Consider the following 15,897-nt stretch of genomic DNA (forward strand, 5'->3'; position numbering starts at 1 on the left):
CATCTACCTGGGAAAGGTTAATTGGAGGGGTTCTGGGATATGGTTCTTGTGGTAGGCATGTTTGGTAACTCTTGCCTCACACAGTCTCTTCTCAGGGACTCTGCCTCCATCACAGCCCGTCCTGGCTTCTGTGACCCTGCCTCCTCCCCTGCTAATGGAACTGGGGGGCCCAGGGATGGTGTGGTAGGCTGAAGCAGATGAAGGAAGTCAGAATCCTGACTCCAAGGGATTCCTGACAGATGGTGATAGACATTATAGTAAAAAGGTCATTCAGTGTTGGAATCTGTGAGGTCATAGACCAGGGAACAGGCCCTGAGGAAGCCAGAGGCCAGTTGTAGGGTGGGAAAAGAATCAAGTAAGTACTAAAGGGAAGGAGGGGGTAGGCATGGGCAGGTGGTAATGAGAGGGACTGCACTGAGACATCCCAGTGAGAGCAAGGAGGAAAAGAAGGAAGAGAGGGGAATAGAGAGGAAGAAGGGGCAAAGGGGAAGGGAGAGATGAAGGAGGAGGAGGAGGAGAAGATAAAAGCAAGAGATGGAGAGAAAACTAGGGCCCACCCATCTGCAGCCATTCCCTATCCTAAGTGTGCCAGGTCTTTCCGGACTCTTTCAACAGCAGCAGCTACCCAAACTCTTCCTGGACCCCACCCTACATTTTGTAGCTACTGAGGGCTGATTCCAATCACACAAAAGGAGGCCTCTCAGGGCGTTCTGCTGGCCTTGAGGCAGAGATTGGAGGTGGGGACAGGCATCTGTCCCTTATAAAAAGGAGACACTTCCCCATGAAAGTCAGCGGCTAACTAGTGAGGGTGGACCACAGGCCCCAAGTAAGATCTGCAGCAAGCTACAGGCAGAATAGGGAATGGTCCATCTGCTTCCCGCCCTGCAGAAAACCATTCACGGCAGACTTAAGAGTAGAGTTCCCAGAGTAAATGTCTGTGAAAGAAATGATACACTGGGTTACATATGTACCGTCAGCAAATCCCAGGAAAGGTCAGGGCACCTTGAAGCATAACAAGGTGGCAAGTTTGGGCAAATAGAAAGAAGTCTACATAAAGGCTAATAAAGTCTATAAAATCTTTAACACTAAGGCATGGTACAGTGAGAAAGCAGGAATTATCTTCAGAGAGGATTTATAGAATCTCACAAATGAGAAAATCCCCATGGATGATTGGAGGGAAAAATGTCTCAAGTATAACTCTAACCTTTGAAGCTGACATGGTAATTAGTTAACTCAACCTTGGTTCTCTTGCTGATACTTGTCAGAGTTCGGTAGAAATTTGGTGAGTCTGACCCACACTATTTATTCCAGGTAAAGGTGCCACTGAAGTTTCTTAAACCAAACTATTATAATGCCTGAAGTGAACGCTCATGAGATGCTCAACGAACCCAACAAGGCATTTCTAGCTCAGGACTCTTTCCTGAATTTCAAGTCCAAATATCTCATGGCATTCTGAAATTTTCCATCTGTTGTGCTGTAGTTGCTTCCAATTCAACAGGTCTAAAAGAGGACCCATCACCTAACCTGAGCAGTATCCTTGTATCTGCCCCTGAGCTCAGTGACCAGCATTAATCTCCCTACCAATACCTGGACCATAATCATTATTCCTCACTCCAATTCCTGCCAATATGTGCATCAAATCAATCACAAAGTCCTGCTGATGCTGCCTGTAGAATGTCAAGTTGGTCTCTTTCCAGGCCCTGATTGTTCATCTGGATTGTGCCAAAATTAATATAAGCAGCACCTTACCACATACTTCCCTGTAGCTCAAAAGGGGATGTAATTTGTCTGTGGTTTCTGCAAGAGAGCAACAGTATGGGGACCCATTGTGAAACAATCTATATAGCTGGATGCAACTTTTGTATATTTCTTAACCATACAAAGCAATATTATGCATGTGGGTAATGTTCACACATATGGACATGTGTAGCTGAAGTACAAAATCATGTAGGAGGATGATTTGAACTAAATTTCAGATACTGATTACAGAGGAGAGATGATCTACAGAAGTAGATGGAGCTTCAGTGATATTTGTAATATATCATTTCCATGTTTAAAAATACTGTAAGATACTAACATCAACAAATCTGGGTGGTACTTGGATGTCTGCTATGATTCAGATGTGTTTCCCAAAGGTGATGTGTTAGAAATTCATATATTAATGGTATTTGGAGGTGGGCCTTTGGGAGGTAATTAGGATTAGATGAGGTCATTAGGGTGAAGCTCCCAGATGGCATTAGTGGTCTTATGAGAAGAAGTGAGGCCTGAGCTGGCACACTTGCTCTGTCTCCCCAGGGGATGTCCTCCTCTATATTAAGATGAAGCATGAGGCCCTCACCAAGCCCCCAGCAGATGCCAGCATCGTGCTCTTGGACTTCTCAGCCTCCAGACTCATGAGCCAAAAAAATGTCTGTTCTTTATAAATTACCCAAACTAAAATATTTTGTTATGGTAACAGAAAATGGACTAAGACAATGCCTTGGTTTTTAAAGACTTCTGTATATTTCACAATGGAATTTTATTCAGCCATAAAGAAAAATGAAATTATGGCATTTGCAGGAAAATGGATGGAACAAGTGGCCATCATGTTAAGTAAACTAAGTCAAACTCAAAAGATCAACGGTCATATGTTTTCTCTCATATGTGGAAGCTGGACAGAAAAAGGAAAAGAAAGGTGGGGGTGGAATCTCATGGGAATGAAAATCAAAGGGAGATCAGCAAAGGAAAGGAACTAGAGAGTGGAAGGGAGAGAGAGAGAGGGAGGGGGAGGGGGGAAATGCTGGGGCATGATATTGGCCAAATTATATTGTTACCTTGTGTGCATGTACAAATACACAACAACAAATCCCATCAATATGTACAATTAGAGTACACCAGTAAAAAATGTAGAAAAGACATCTGTGTATTTGATATATTTCACATGTAAAATGTAAAAATTTAAAACAGATGTGATCATGAATAAACAAAACCCAGTTTGCCCAAGACTCTAAGGACTCACCACTGTCACCACACTGTAAGGCTTAGTTCCTGGCATCAAGGGGTTCAAGGGATCCTCTTCTATCTTCAGTGTGCGATGTGTACTCTACCCTTTGTGTTTAAGGGCTGAGGTTTCTTAAATTAAGCGTGTCCCTGCTTGCCTTTCCTCAGCTCATGGGAAGGCCCAAAGAGGGGGGTGATGTACAGGGATGGGGGCATCTTCTAGCATATACCCCCTTTCTTTCCCTTGTTTTGGTCATCCAGGCTTAGACGGAAGACCCAAGTCCCATTGATCAAAGAAGTGGGTTGAAATCACTCTAGGAAGCTTTCCTTCTCTGACTTATGGGGCCAAAAAACTAAATATATAAATAAATAATAATAATAATAATAATAATAATAATAAATAGCTTAGTCCCAATGCTCTGCCACCTACTAATTCCTGAGATCTAGTCAGAAAGGGCTTGCACTGAGGATCACACTACAGCAAGCCACCACCCATCTTGGAGCCAGGGGAAATGCTGCTACCACGTTCCAGCTGAGCGACTTGCAGCCCCCTAATGTTTTCAGTCCCTAGTTCAATTTAAATTCCCATTAAAAACAACGGATCTAACTGATTAAAATTTAAATCTACCTAACCTCATCTGGGGGCAGGAGATGCAAAGGGAAAAGAGAGCCCTGATGGAGTCAAGGAGCACTGCAGTCGCGTGTCTTTGGCTGTTTATGGCTATAGCTGGGGGCAGGTACATTTGCAGAACTTGTAGGAAGATATTTAGAGCCAGGATGGAGAGATTTAGGAAAACAATTCAATCTAAGCAACACTGGTTTGCACTTCAGCAGGGGAGGCAGGATGCAGAACTGGAGAGGCAGAAACTCTCTAACTTCTCTTTCATCTGGGGAACTGGGAGTATAGGCCTGACCTCTGGAAATGGCAGTATTTTGAGCTTTAGATTGGAGTACGGATGGCATGTATTTTTCCTGAGTAATACCCCTGTTCCCCACTACAGACACACACAGCCTCTTCTATATCATTTCTACACATCCATGTGGCACCTGGTGACCTGCTATTAACAACAACAACAAAAAAGAATTTACAGCCCTGCCCCAAGTTTGTCTGTCTAGTGGAAAGTAGCTGGTAAGTCTGAGCCAGGGGAATTCTCCCAGGGATGTGCCAGGCAGTTATGGAAAGTCAAGACCTCTCCAGGCAATAGAAATTGGACTGCAAAACTGGGCTATGGAGGCAAGGGCAGATCCTATCCTGTGGAGACCAGACTCAAAGAAAAACGAAGCTCTCACACATACAAGGCCAAGTGGGAGAGAGTTTGTGTCCCTGAAAGGCTCCTGGTCTGCAGAACCAGTTAATTCTGAGCCTTGCTGCACCCTTGCCCTCCGTCAGGGTTCCAAGAGTCAGCACATCCTGGCTATGGTCCAGGCCAGAGAAGTTGAGCTGCAATTTACAGCACAAAGAATCTGAGAAAGACACTTGTGATCAGATGCTTCCTGGAGTTTCAATCACTTTTAAAGTAGTAGCTTCCACCTCCTTCCCCACAAATTAAGAAACTGGTCCATTACATGGTTTTACAACTATAGATGCTCCTTGACTTACAACGGGGCTACATCCTGGTAAGCACAGCTTAAGCAATGATAGGGTAAATCACAAGTTCATTTAATACTCCAATGAACCCATTGTAAAACTGAGTTTGTAAGTCAAACTGTAAGTTGGGGCCCTGTGTGTACAATAATGCATCACGTTTTCCTTAAGAAACACAAGGCTGTAGAGTAAGCGCATCTAGACTGAAGATAGACACACAAGTCCTTTACTACTGCTGCGATATTCCTCCTCAAAAGATTATGTGTGGACTTGTCCACTGTACTGAGTGGCCATCTTGTGCATCTTCTGCTGCTCCCGGTCTCCTCCTTTCACTCTGCACCCATCCCATCCTGTTGTCACTTCTGTAAGCTAAGCTCCCTTGCGCATGATGACACACACACACATTATGAGCCTTCCCTGATTTCCCCAGCTGCCTGCTCTTTCTCTTTTTCAGTCAGTGCTCACATCAGCCAGGCTAGGAAGAAGCCACAAGGTGGAATGGTGGGACATGGGGGTTTAGTTTACTGTGAGGTAAACCAAGGCCAATGGCACACTGGGCAGAGCAGGGCAAATAAGCCCACTTCTTTCCTTTCACCTAGATGATGCTAAGGCAGAGATCCTTAAAATCCTCCAGGAGTCCAGTGTCCACTGTGCCCCCATGTCTGTATGGCTCTTGGTAAAACGGAGGAACAGCGTGGTTACATGCTCCATCACATCATCTCACACTTTCCTTTGCCACAGTAAAATATGGTAGTCTTTCTTTATCCATGGGGGATAGTTCCAAGAACCTCAGTGGATACCTGAAGCTGCAGATAGTAAGGGACCCTACATATACTGTATTATTTCCCATATATAGGAACCTATAATCAATTTTAATTTATAAGTTAGGCACAAAGAGAGACAATAGCTTACAATAAAAAAAATAATGATAACAACATACAGTCATAAAAGTCATCCAACACTTAGAAACTGGTTGTTTCTGGAATTTTCCACTTACTATTTTAATAACACAGTGTGACACAGTTAAATGAATCTATGGACAGCAATCCTAGAGAGGAGTGACTATTGTGTGCGAGTCTGCCTCAAGCCCTACTTCCTAGAAGTTTAGACACTGTTTCCAAACTCTAGCTCCTTCAATCCACCCTCTAGTTTCTCAAATGAAGATTTTGCTCTCCTATAGAAATGGCTCTAAAGGTTCCTCCGGTCATTTGGATAAAAGACCCCTTTCTGAACTTTGTGTACAGAAAGTCCCCTCACAATCTGGGCTTCTTTCCTGCAAGCTCTCCAGCTTTTCCTTCTATGGTTTATTTTTTCTCTATTTCCTTCTATGGTTTATTTTCTTCTGGTCATTCCCAGACCTCTCTTGCACCTGGTACCATTGTCTTTTCCTGCAATGTCCCTCCTTCCTCTTTATTTTTCCCCTGGATACACTTCTTTCTCCTCATCCTTAACACATCTGATTTCCTGGATTCACCCAAGTGAATTTCATTGCTACCAGCTCTGTATCTTCAAGATCTTCTTGCTTGATCTCTGGGCAACACAGTCCCTGGAGGTTCCCACCCAGGTGGAACTGTGAACTTCTAAAGGGCAGGACATGAATTCAGCAGAGACCTGATACTGAGCAAGCACTCATACATGATGATTAAAAGGGACAGAGGATGCCCAGACCACAAAGCATTTATGGATTTGTAGAAAAGACAGTTTTAGGTAAGGCCTATTTCCTGACACACACCAAGGATCTGTTCAACTTCCCAGGTGGGGTCAGGAGCCCTGTCCTTCCACTTAGAAAAGGTGTTCAAGTTCAGGACCATCTAGACTTATTTTAATAAAAAATAAAAGGAGAGTTATGAACCTTAGAAGGTACACTGTACAGTTGATTTACCTTCCTTTTAACATAGCTACTAAGAATAAGGTTCTCTCAAATGCAAATCAAAACTAAGATTTCATCTTACTTTTGTCAGAATGACAGCTATTATGAAGACAAACAACAATAAGTGTTGGCAAGGATGTGGGGAAAAAGGTACATGCATACATTGCTGGTAGGACTGCAAACTGGTGTAGCCAATATGGAAAGCACTATGGAGATTCCTTGAAAAACTGGGAATGGAACCACCATTTGACCCAGCTATCCCTCTGCTCTGACTATACCCAAAGGACTTAAAAACAGCATACTACAGGGACACAACCACACCAATGTTTATAGCACACAATTCACAATAGCTAAACTGTAGAACCAACCTAGATGCCCTTCAATAGATGAATGGATAAAGAAAATGTGGCATATATATATATATATATATATATATATATATATATATATACATATACACACACACACACACACACAACGGAATATTACTCAGCAATAAAATAGAATAAAATCATGGCATTTGCAGGTAAATGGATGGTTTTGGAGAAGATAATGCTAAGTGAAGTTAGCCAGTCCTAAAAACCAAATGCCAAATGTTTTCTCTGATATAAGGAGGCTGATTCATAGTGAGATAGGGAGAGGAAGCATGGGAGGAATAGACAAACACTAGATAGGGCAGAGGAGTGGGAGGGGAAGGGAGAGGACATGGAGTTAGGAATGATGGTGGAATGAGATGGATATCTTTATCCAAAGTACATGTATGAAGACACGAATTAATGTGAATATACTTTATATACAACCAGAGATATGAAAAAATGTGCTCTATTTGTGTAATAAGAATTATAATGCATTGTGCTGTCACATATTAAAAAATCAATAAAAAACAAAAGATAAAGGAAAATAATCAAAAAAAAAGAATAAGGTTTTCTGTCATAGGAATTGTGAGGTAAAAAGAAAAAGAGAGGTGCAAAGGGAGACAAAAGGAGACAGCCTCATCTGCCTGCTCCTGAAGGCTAAAATTCAACAAGGATGAAAAAGTGTTTTATTCCAAGATTAGAGGTAAGCTCTAAAATGCAAATCTCTGTGAATTTCAGCACTGAAGCAGAAATAATTTACATTGCAGAATAATTTAAAGTCTGTGCAGTTCTTGGCTCATTTATCTCAAGTAACCCCCTGAGAGAAAGGTGTGTATGTATGGGGGAAGGGGAGCAGTCCTTGCTGTATCTCACTCAAGTCTTGAGGGTTCCAGAAGATCTTCAAAAGCCAAGATCTCAAAGGCTATCCCACCCGCCCTCCTCCTCCCCACATTCTTTCTTTATGCAAAAAAAAAAATGGTGCTCAGTTCTGACAGCAGGAGTAACACGGGGAATCCTGCTCTTTTGCCACTGGCCTGGTCTGTGGTCTACCTGTGGGCAATAAAAAGAAAGAACTCTACTGCTTGTGATACATATTTTGAGTGTTTCTAATCCCCAAATCTGAAATTTGAAAGACTCAAAAAAATCTAGATTTTGTAGCATTTCAAGTTTCAGATTTTCAGCTTTAGGATGCTCAACCAGGAAAGCCTATGCAAATATTCCAAAATCCAAAAATCTCTGAAATTCTGGTCATAAGCATTTCAGATAGGGGATACTCAACCTGCACTGGATTCCATATTTATTCTTGGCTTGATTTCCTCAGACTGAATTATAAGTCATTTAGGGCAATGGCTAAGTAGCTGTATGTAATGTTGCACTTGAGCATGCTTATAAGTGATTCCAGAACCAACCTGTCTGGGGAGTTAGAGATGGGACAGAACATTCACAAGCACTTATCATTCTCACTGTGATGAGGTGAGAAGCTCAATCTCTGGTCTAAAGAAAGAAGTTGGGAAAATTCTCTGTTTTACAGGTGGTATGGAAAAAGCAACCAGTCCTGTTTTTGCAACTTGATGGCACATTTCTCATCTATAAATAGGGAATAATGTCACTTCACAGTTCTGTTAGACAACTACTAAATGTGCAGTGCTGAGTAAGGGTTTGGAATAATAAATGCATGTAAATGCTGCTTAAAATTGTGCCCTTATTTAAAATGATGTGGTGTTGATACTGACCCCCAAAGCATAAAATGGAACCAGCTAGAAATGGGAGTCCTTTGATGCTATGTCCTACACCACCTGACCCAGCTGGAACCAATGCTCGGGCCCCCTACAGATCTTGTAGCCTGAACCAGCCAGTCAGTATGTTTCTCCATTTTCTAGCAATTTGTTTTTCAAGGCTCTCTCTGCCTTAGCGCTACAGCTCTCTGCCATTTAAGGGATGCCTCTTAAAGGACCCTGGGGAACTGCCAGCTGGTTTGTGAAAACAAGAAACCCTTTGACATGACCTCCTTTCTGCTTTGAGGAGGGCAGGAGGTCTTCAAATTGCAAAGCAGGTCTCTCTTTTCCCCCATGCAAATGCAGTCACTTATGGATAATGATGCCCCTTAATCAACTCTGACTGACACAGTCCAAAGGCAACAAAGCCCACCAGCTATGCCATTGTGCTCAGAGAAGGGGATGGAAGTTGAAAACAGACCACAACCACCAACCACAGGCGGGCCCAAATGTGTCAACAGACTCCTCTATGAGCTTCCCGTGATCAGTGCTATCTGGGCAGTAATCACAGAAAACAGACTCTCCTGGGACAAAGAGAAAGCTGTCACAAAGGGAGGTTAGAAAGACTAAGAGGCTGCCTTGGTAAAACTGAAATGGTCATTTAAAAAAAAAAAAAAAACAGAATCCCAGAAGGACCTGTGAATCTGGGCGAAATGGACTTGTCCCAAAAGCCTCCTCCTTCCCTGAAACTGAAAATAGATGGTGGGGGTTTTGGCCAGAGACTGATAATCAGCTGCTGTTTAATCAAAAGGGAACTGACTCCGCCACAGGACCATCCCTTGAGAGTCTCCAGGGCATTCTGGGACCGGGTGCTGCCTCCATGAAGAAGAGCAATGTCACACTGGTGGTGGGTGTGATGGTTGAGACTGGGATCCTCCTGACAATTAAACTGAGGCCCCAAAGGCCAGGAGCCAAATAACAAGGGCCACATACTGGCAAAGTGAGCAACATGGCCCCCTCTGTAGAGCAAGGGCATACCAGGCACGTGCAGCTGATGTGGCCAGCCTTCACCTCCCACCCACCCTGAGCGGTGGAGGAAGGATGTCCTTGGAGGGCTGTTGCTTGGCCTCCAATTCTACCTAACCAGGTAAGCAGGGCCGCTAGGAGAAATTCACTGCATCCTGATCCTGGGGCATTTCCAGACACAGATGAATACCATAACCAGCTGAGAGAGAACTCATAGTCAGAGATGGGCTGGCGGATGTCCCAAAAGAGGGCTGTAGAGCAGGACCAGCTTCTAGAATTACCAGCACTTCCAGTTTCTTAGGGGAAGGTTGGTCTAGGTTGGTCTGGGTGTGGACTGCACAAGAGTGCTTGACTGGGCAGCATCCTACTGGGCAGGACTCTGCCCACAAAGGCCACAGGGAGAGTGGGCAGCAGGAAACCAGGAGCCGAGAGGAAGTTGTACTGTCAACCTAAGAAAATGAAATCCATGGGGGTTGGGGGGAACATCAAAGACCCATAACACTCCCTCCAGAAAAAAAATCAGCATTAGACACCTGTGAAGCCCAGGTGGCACAGATACTAGACAGCTCCACTCCTATGCAGGCAAGAGTTTCCCTCCCTCATCTCCGTCTTTCCCCACTGTATCCCAGGAGGAGGAAGTTTCCCTGGTGAAGTAGCATTTGGCAGCCCTGGCAAGGAGCTTACTTGAATAATGTTCAGAGTTTCCATTATTAAACCAAAGTGCATATTTTAATTATTGCATTGGGATTGTTCTTGGAACTATAAGTAACCAGGACTTTAAAAAAATTTTTGTTGTTGTTGTTGTTGTTTAAGAGCTACAGGGTCTGCCCAAAATTGTATCCAAGGCTTAGAAAAGAATTACTCCACAATTTAAAGGTTTAGACCATTGCTTTTTTTTTTTTTTTTTGTCTTGTAGTCTATGAAATCTTTCAACTTATTTATACAAGCTACTTTTGGTGGTAGCTGGAAGATGACTTTATGTTTCAGGTTATACAAATCTCTTTCTAGATGGTTTAGAAAACAGAGCACACACATGTGATTTAATGAATATTAATTACTTAGGACAAACCTAGTTACTTTTTTAAATGAGTCCATTAAAAATAGCAGCCAATAGTCCAAGCAGGTATGGGTTTGGGGTGCAATGTATGAGGGCCGGAAGCTGATGCCTAAAAGCAGTAAGTGGTGAATGGTCATATCTCATGGGTGAGGACACTAATAGGAGAAAGGGTCACACTCTGTCATTCCACCAAGCCTGGTAAAGACACAGCCATGCAGGGCTCAGGGATCACTCCCCTTTGCCACTAGGCTTCAATCAGGATGAGTAATAGAGAGAAGTGGGAGACTCAGGGAAAATGCTTCCCCAGCACAGGTGCTCACTCATAGATGAGGGGAGAGGGCAAGTGGGTCAGAGTCAATAGGAAAGAAAGGGGTCAATCATTCCACCTGATGCCCACTTTGCAAACATCCAGGTATGGAACTTTCTTATAAACCACCCTGACCCCTTGGCATCTGTCAACTGGCAATGCCTCCTGGGCAAATAGCCTGCAAGCAGTTCCTTCCCCTAGTCTCACTATGAGTGATGCTCTTCTCTGTGACTTTCTCAGGCTGTCCTCGGTTTTTGTCTGAGGAGAGCTGGAGAGACCATTCAGAGTGCTGTCTGAGAGACCTGGTAGGAACCTTAGATTTCATGGAACTGACTGAATGAACCTGGGCCACCTATTTTCTCTTTTGCAACTTCAAATTCCTTAGCTATGAAATGAGAGGCCTGATGATTTCAAGGTCCTTTGAACCACAAAGTGCAAGACTTTTAGTTTATGATGTAAGCTTTCTATGGGTCTCACCCACTAGTCTATGGAGGCCAGGACACGGCGTAGCTTCCAGTCATACCCAGGGCTCCTGTACCACCAGTTCCCCATCACCTTGGGTACCCTCACAGAGGCCCTCTCCAAAAACCTTCTCCCTGAAGAGAACCAAGGGCTGTTAAATGGATGCAAAGGACAGACCCCTTATCTTCAAAGTGGGGACAATCTGGAGTAATACAGTCTCCAGAGCTTCCCTAAGGAATCAGACTGAAGCTGGCCTCCACCTGAAAACCTTCAATGTACTGGAAGCATCTGACATTCAAAAGGGATCATTTTTAATACTCTCTCCTTAAATCAAAGATTATTTCCAATAATAACCATTAAAAAACCATAGTCAGAAAAGAAACAGTGAACATTTTTTTTGAACTTCGCATACATAATCAGGAAAGAATAAATTAAAACTAATATCATATATAAAATTTTAAAAAAGATTAATCCTTTATGTCATTTTAATGTATTTCTTTGTGAAAAGGGAACCAAAAAGGCCCTCTGTCTCATTGATGCTGATTTCTCTCTGCATAGAAAATTATTACGTTTTGTTTTCCAGCATTAACTGCTGTACATTTGGCAGTGAATACACGAAAATTAGTACTCTTCATATATTTGTGCTAATGGACACAGCTGACAGATTTGTCAACCTGTCTTTACTCACAGTTTATAGAGGAATGCTTTTTTAGTAATTTCAGAGTTTCTTCCCAGTGAAACAAGGTATACAAATGCCACAAAGTGACTGACAGAACACACATCCGACTGCTTATTCCTGCCTGCCAGGATGAAAGTAATGGCTTTTTTGCAATTTCCAACTTTGCTACATGTAATTATCTTACAATGGTGGGGGGGTGTAACCTTGGTCTCCAAAATCACATTTGGCAGTGCCAAAGAGCACGTTTCACACATAGTGATTGTATAGAAACCTGAGGAGGGATCAATACAGAAGACACTATTGTGCTGGGAAACCAGAAAGGAAAACATAGGATGAGCCAGGCCCACTTCTAGGGGACAGTGCACATATTTATCTTGTATAATAAAGAGGGCATCCCCTGGGGCTCATTCTGCTAGCGTCTCATAGGTAGGAGCAAAAAGGGCACATTGGCTTTGATGCAGAACACACCTCAGGCAGGCGTCCACCCTCCATTGAGTGCTCATGTGCCTAGCGGCTCCTTCAAAGGCAGCAGGTGAGGTGGGCCATCACACTGGCCCCATTCCTTGGATTATGAATTACATAAAACCCAGGCCAGGTCACTGCAATGAGAAGGAAGAGCAACACGTGGTCTGGGGCTGAAAAAAATTCATTAAGTGCTTAATTTACTGTAACAGAATTAATCTTACGATTCTATGGCCGTATTCAGAGGTGTTCCTCTCTTTGGAGCCCTAATTAATAATAAACAGCAGCTCTCTGGGAACATCAGGATGGCTAAAGAGACTCAGGCAGGTCACAAATGAGTCCTCCAGTGCTGTCGCAGACCATGACTGTAAAATCTGCCCAAGAGGAAGACAGACTCCAAATAAGACACAATTTAATGTGCCAGGAAGCACTCACTGTTATGATGATTATAACAGGGTAAACAATACTGCTTCAAAAAGACCAAGGACTTTTTGAAGATCCTTATACTTGGTAGCACTTACCAGCAGCTTCAGAATGGACAGCATTAATTACTCAGAGTGAAAGAGGCAAGAATCCGCCTGTGTCTATAAACAGCCTTTGCACAGGTAGGCTGGTCCCCACTCCCACACACAGAACTGAAGTAATTTGGCTTTTCTGGCACCTTCCTCACATCTGTCTAAAGCTTAGCAGGCAGCTGGGGTCAAAATGAAGTCATCTGGGTTTTTATTCCAGCTCTATGAATAACTTCTTATAGGATCTTGGACATGTTCTCAAACATCAGTTTTCTTATCTCTAAAAAGAGGGACTATTAAAACTGCCCTATTATCTCCTGGGGTTGTTCATAGAAACAAATGAGATTTTTTTAAATGCCATGATGTGCACGGACCCTAAGTCCCATCATCACATGCCTCTCTGTATTCCCTAGTGCCCTTCCTGACAGGGATCTAGGGCTCCACCCAGAGCTTTGCTACTGCTGAGCCCAGGGGTTGTGATGCCTCCAGGGGGTAGGGGGTGGAGAGGTGGAGGGTAGGCCCTTCCCTCATAGAGGGAGCTCCCTGAGCAGAGGCTCTGCACCTGTGGGTGGGGGAATGGTGCAGTCTCTCTTCCCCAGCACCACATGGCCGTGGCGAATTTCTAGATTTAAGCGTGAGCGTGTCAGCGCTTTGCTTGTTAAATCTGCTCTCCGAGGCACTCTGCCCAGTGCCACGTGCATTAATGCCCACAGTTTCGCAATGATGGATGTGGCCGAGGTAATAATGTGCACAATCTCTCCCCTCAGAATACCGTGTGTCAACACATCTTTCTTGTAGGCTGGAACCTGACATGTGACAGACCAGGCCATTTAAAACACAAGACTTTCTTTCTCTGGCTCTCTCCTATTGCAATCAAAATAAGAACTATCTTGTAAATCCCAGGAACAAATCTCTCTGTACCACTGAGGTGTTCAGATTGAGGTTCCGATTCGAGCACAGCAGTGAGTTTCCTTCAAAGGACAGCTGACAGCTGACGACCATGTTTTAATGGAAGGGCTGGTTTTTAAGAGGGAAGCTAAAAATACCTTCACTTTCCTCCCCTCAAAGTGAATCACATGCCTCTTGAAATTTCTTCGTTTCACTCCTGATTTCTCAAAAACATGAAAATAGCAAAATAAAAGTGATCAGCCTAACTGGAGTGCATTCGAATCCAAAATGCTGCCAATAAATATATTTAGAAAGGAAGAGCAGCTAAAGTGTCTAATTTAGAAGCAGCAGTTTGAAAACAGGAACAATTAAAATACACTGGCAAAGGAACCCTGAGGTCTCACCCTTGTCACTCATTTAGGAAAATTTCTGCCGTGCTTTCTTATATCTTCTATCTGGACCCAAACCATACCTCACCTATTCCTCCATCTCTCAGGCACCAAGTGAGTTCCAAAGTTCTGCTCCAACACCAAGGCCAACAAAAAACCCTGGGCAGGAAAGAAAAACGGGCAGGCAAAGGACCTGCAGCCAGGAAAGGGCTTTCATAAACAATGCTGGCCCTGGGAGGTGATTTCAATCACCTGATTCCAGATTCTACAGATAATAACCATCCTCCCTTCTGGAAAGTTCCAAAAGATCACAAGAGATGACACAACCAAGTAACTCAAGCTACAAAAGAACCTTCTAACGGCTTCCAAAACTTTATTCCATGTCCACAATTGTTATGGACAGAATGCTTGTGTTGCCCTTAAAATCCTAATCCCCAAAGTGGGGCTCTTGGGAGGTGACTGGGCGGAGCCCTCACATATGGATCTAGTGCCCTTATAAAATGATATCAGAGATCTAACTCACTCTCTTTCTGCCATGTGAGGATACAGTGAAAAGTAAGGTTGTCCATACCTAAAAGATAGGGCCCTCTCCAGCACTTGTCCATGCTGACCCTGACCTCAGACTTGGCCTCCAGAATTGTGAGAAACCAATGTCTATTATAAAAAATGTTATAAGCCACCCAGTCTATGGCACTTTGTGACAGCAGCTGGAACAGATTAAGTTAATGGTAAACTAATAATGGTTTCCAGTTTGGATTCAAGATGTGCTCACCTACTTACACATGCCATCCTGTTCCAACACCCCAGAAGCCCCCTGTGGAAGCACTCTGAGGGGCCCCTTCTTGAGGCTTTCCTCCAACAAACCCTCCCAGCACTAACTGCCCCCCAGCCAATGGACCCCTATGCCTCTGCTAATGGCTGAGTCCCACCTTGGTAAACACCACTTGAGGGTTCAGTCTGTCCCCTTCTCTTGCGTGATTACAAGCTTCAGCTGGGGAGGACCCAGCCAGATCCATGTGTGACCATCAGTCCAGATTGTGAGCATCAGAAGCTACACAATGCTGAATGACGGTTGAAAACCCAAGAAACAAAGATATTTAGGTTCTGAAATCAGACAAAAGGCTCCAAAAGTCTGAGAGATGACATAGTAGTGATGTTTATCCAATGAAAGAAATCATGCAGAAGGGTGGGAAATGGCCCACTCCAATGGAGACCCATGCCCCATTGATATTTTAAATGGAACTCTGCAGCTAACAGAGTGAAGAAAAAAAAAAAAAAGAAAGAAAAAAAACCATAACCCCAAGCCTACTAAATTTTACTCAGATTTTCCTTGTGGGGAGGAGGTTGGTTTTACACTACAAGAATACATGTCACGTGACTTAAATTTGTGTTCATTGATAGCCTCGACTAGTCCATAAAGATGTTAGAAGCAGGGCCAGGTTGAAGTCCTTTGAGGAGTCTTATATCTAAAATAGTTATGGTGCCCTATCATGTGATGCAAATGCAATTTAGTTTCTGAAAACAAAATAAACATACTTGGAAGTAAAAATAAATGTCTTTCTACATTTTCTGATTTTTAAGAACTGACATTCAATTTTGCTTTTGGTGTT

General features: G+C 43.4%; 1 protein-coding gene across 1 annotated transcript in view; it reads right to left on the bottom strand.

Annotated features, from left to right (window-relative positions):
* Mgat5 (alpha-1,6-mannosylglycoprotein 6-beta-N-acetylglucosaminyltransferase) overlaps window positions 1-15,897 on the bottom strand; it is a 331,078-nt gene that overhangs the window by 42,267 nt on the left and 272,914 nt on the right. The window lies entirely within an intron of this gene.

The sequence above is a fragment of the Urocitellus parryii genome, chromosome 1 (assembly GCF_045843805.1).
Source record: "Urocitellus parryii isolate mUroPar1 chromosome 1, mUroPar1.hap1, whole genome shotgun sequence".
NCBI classification, from domain to species: Eukaryota; Metazoa; Chordata; class Mammalia; order Rodentia; family Sciuridae; genus Urocitellus; species Urocitellus parryii.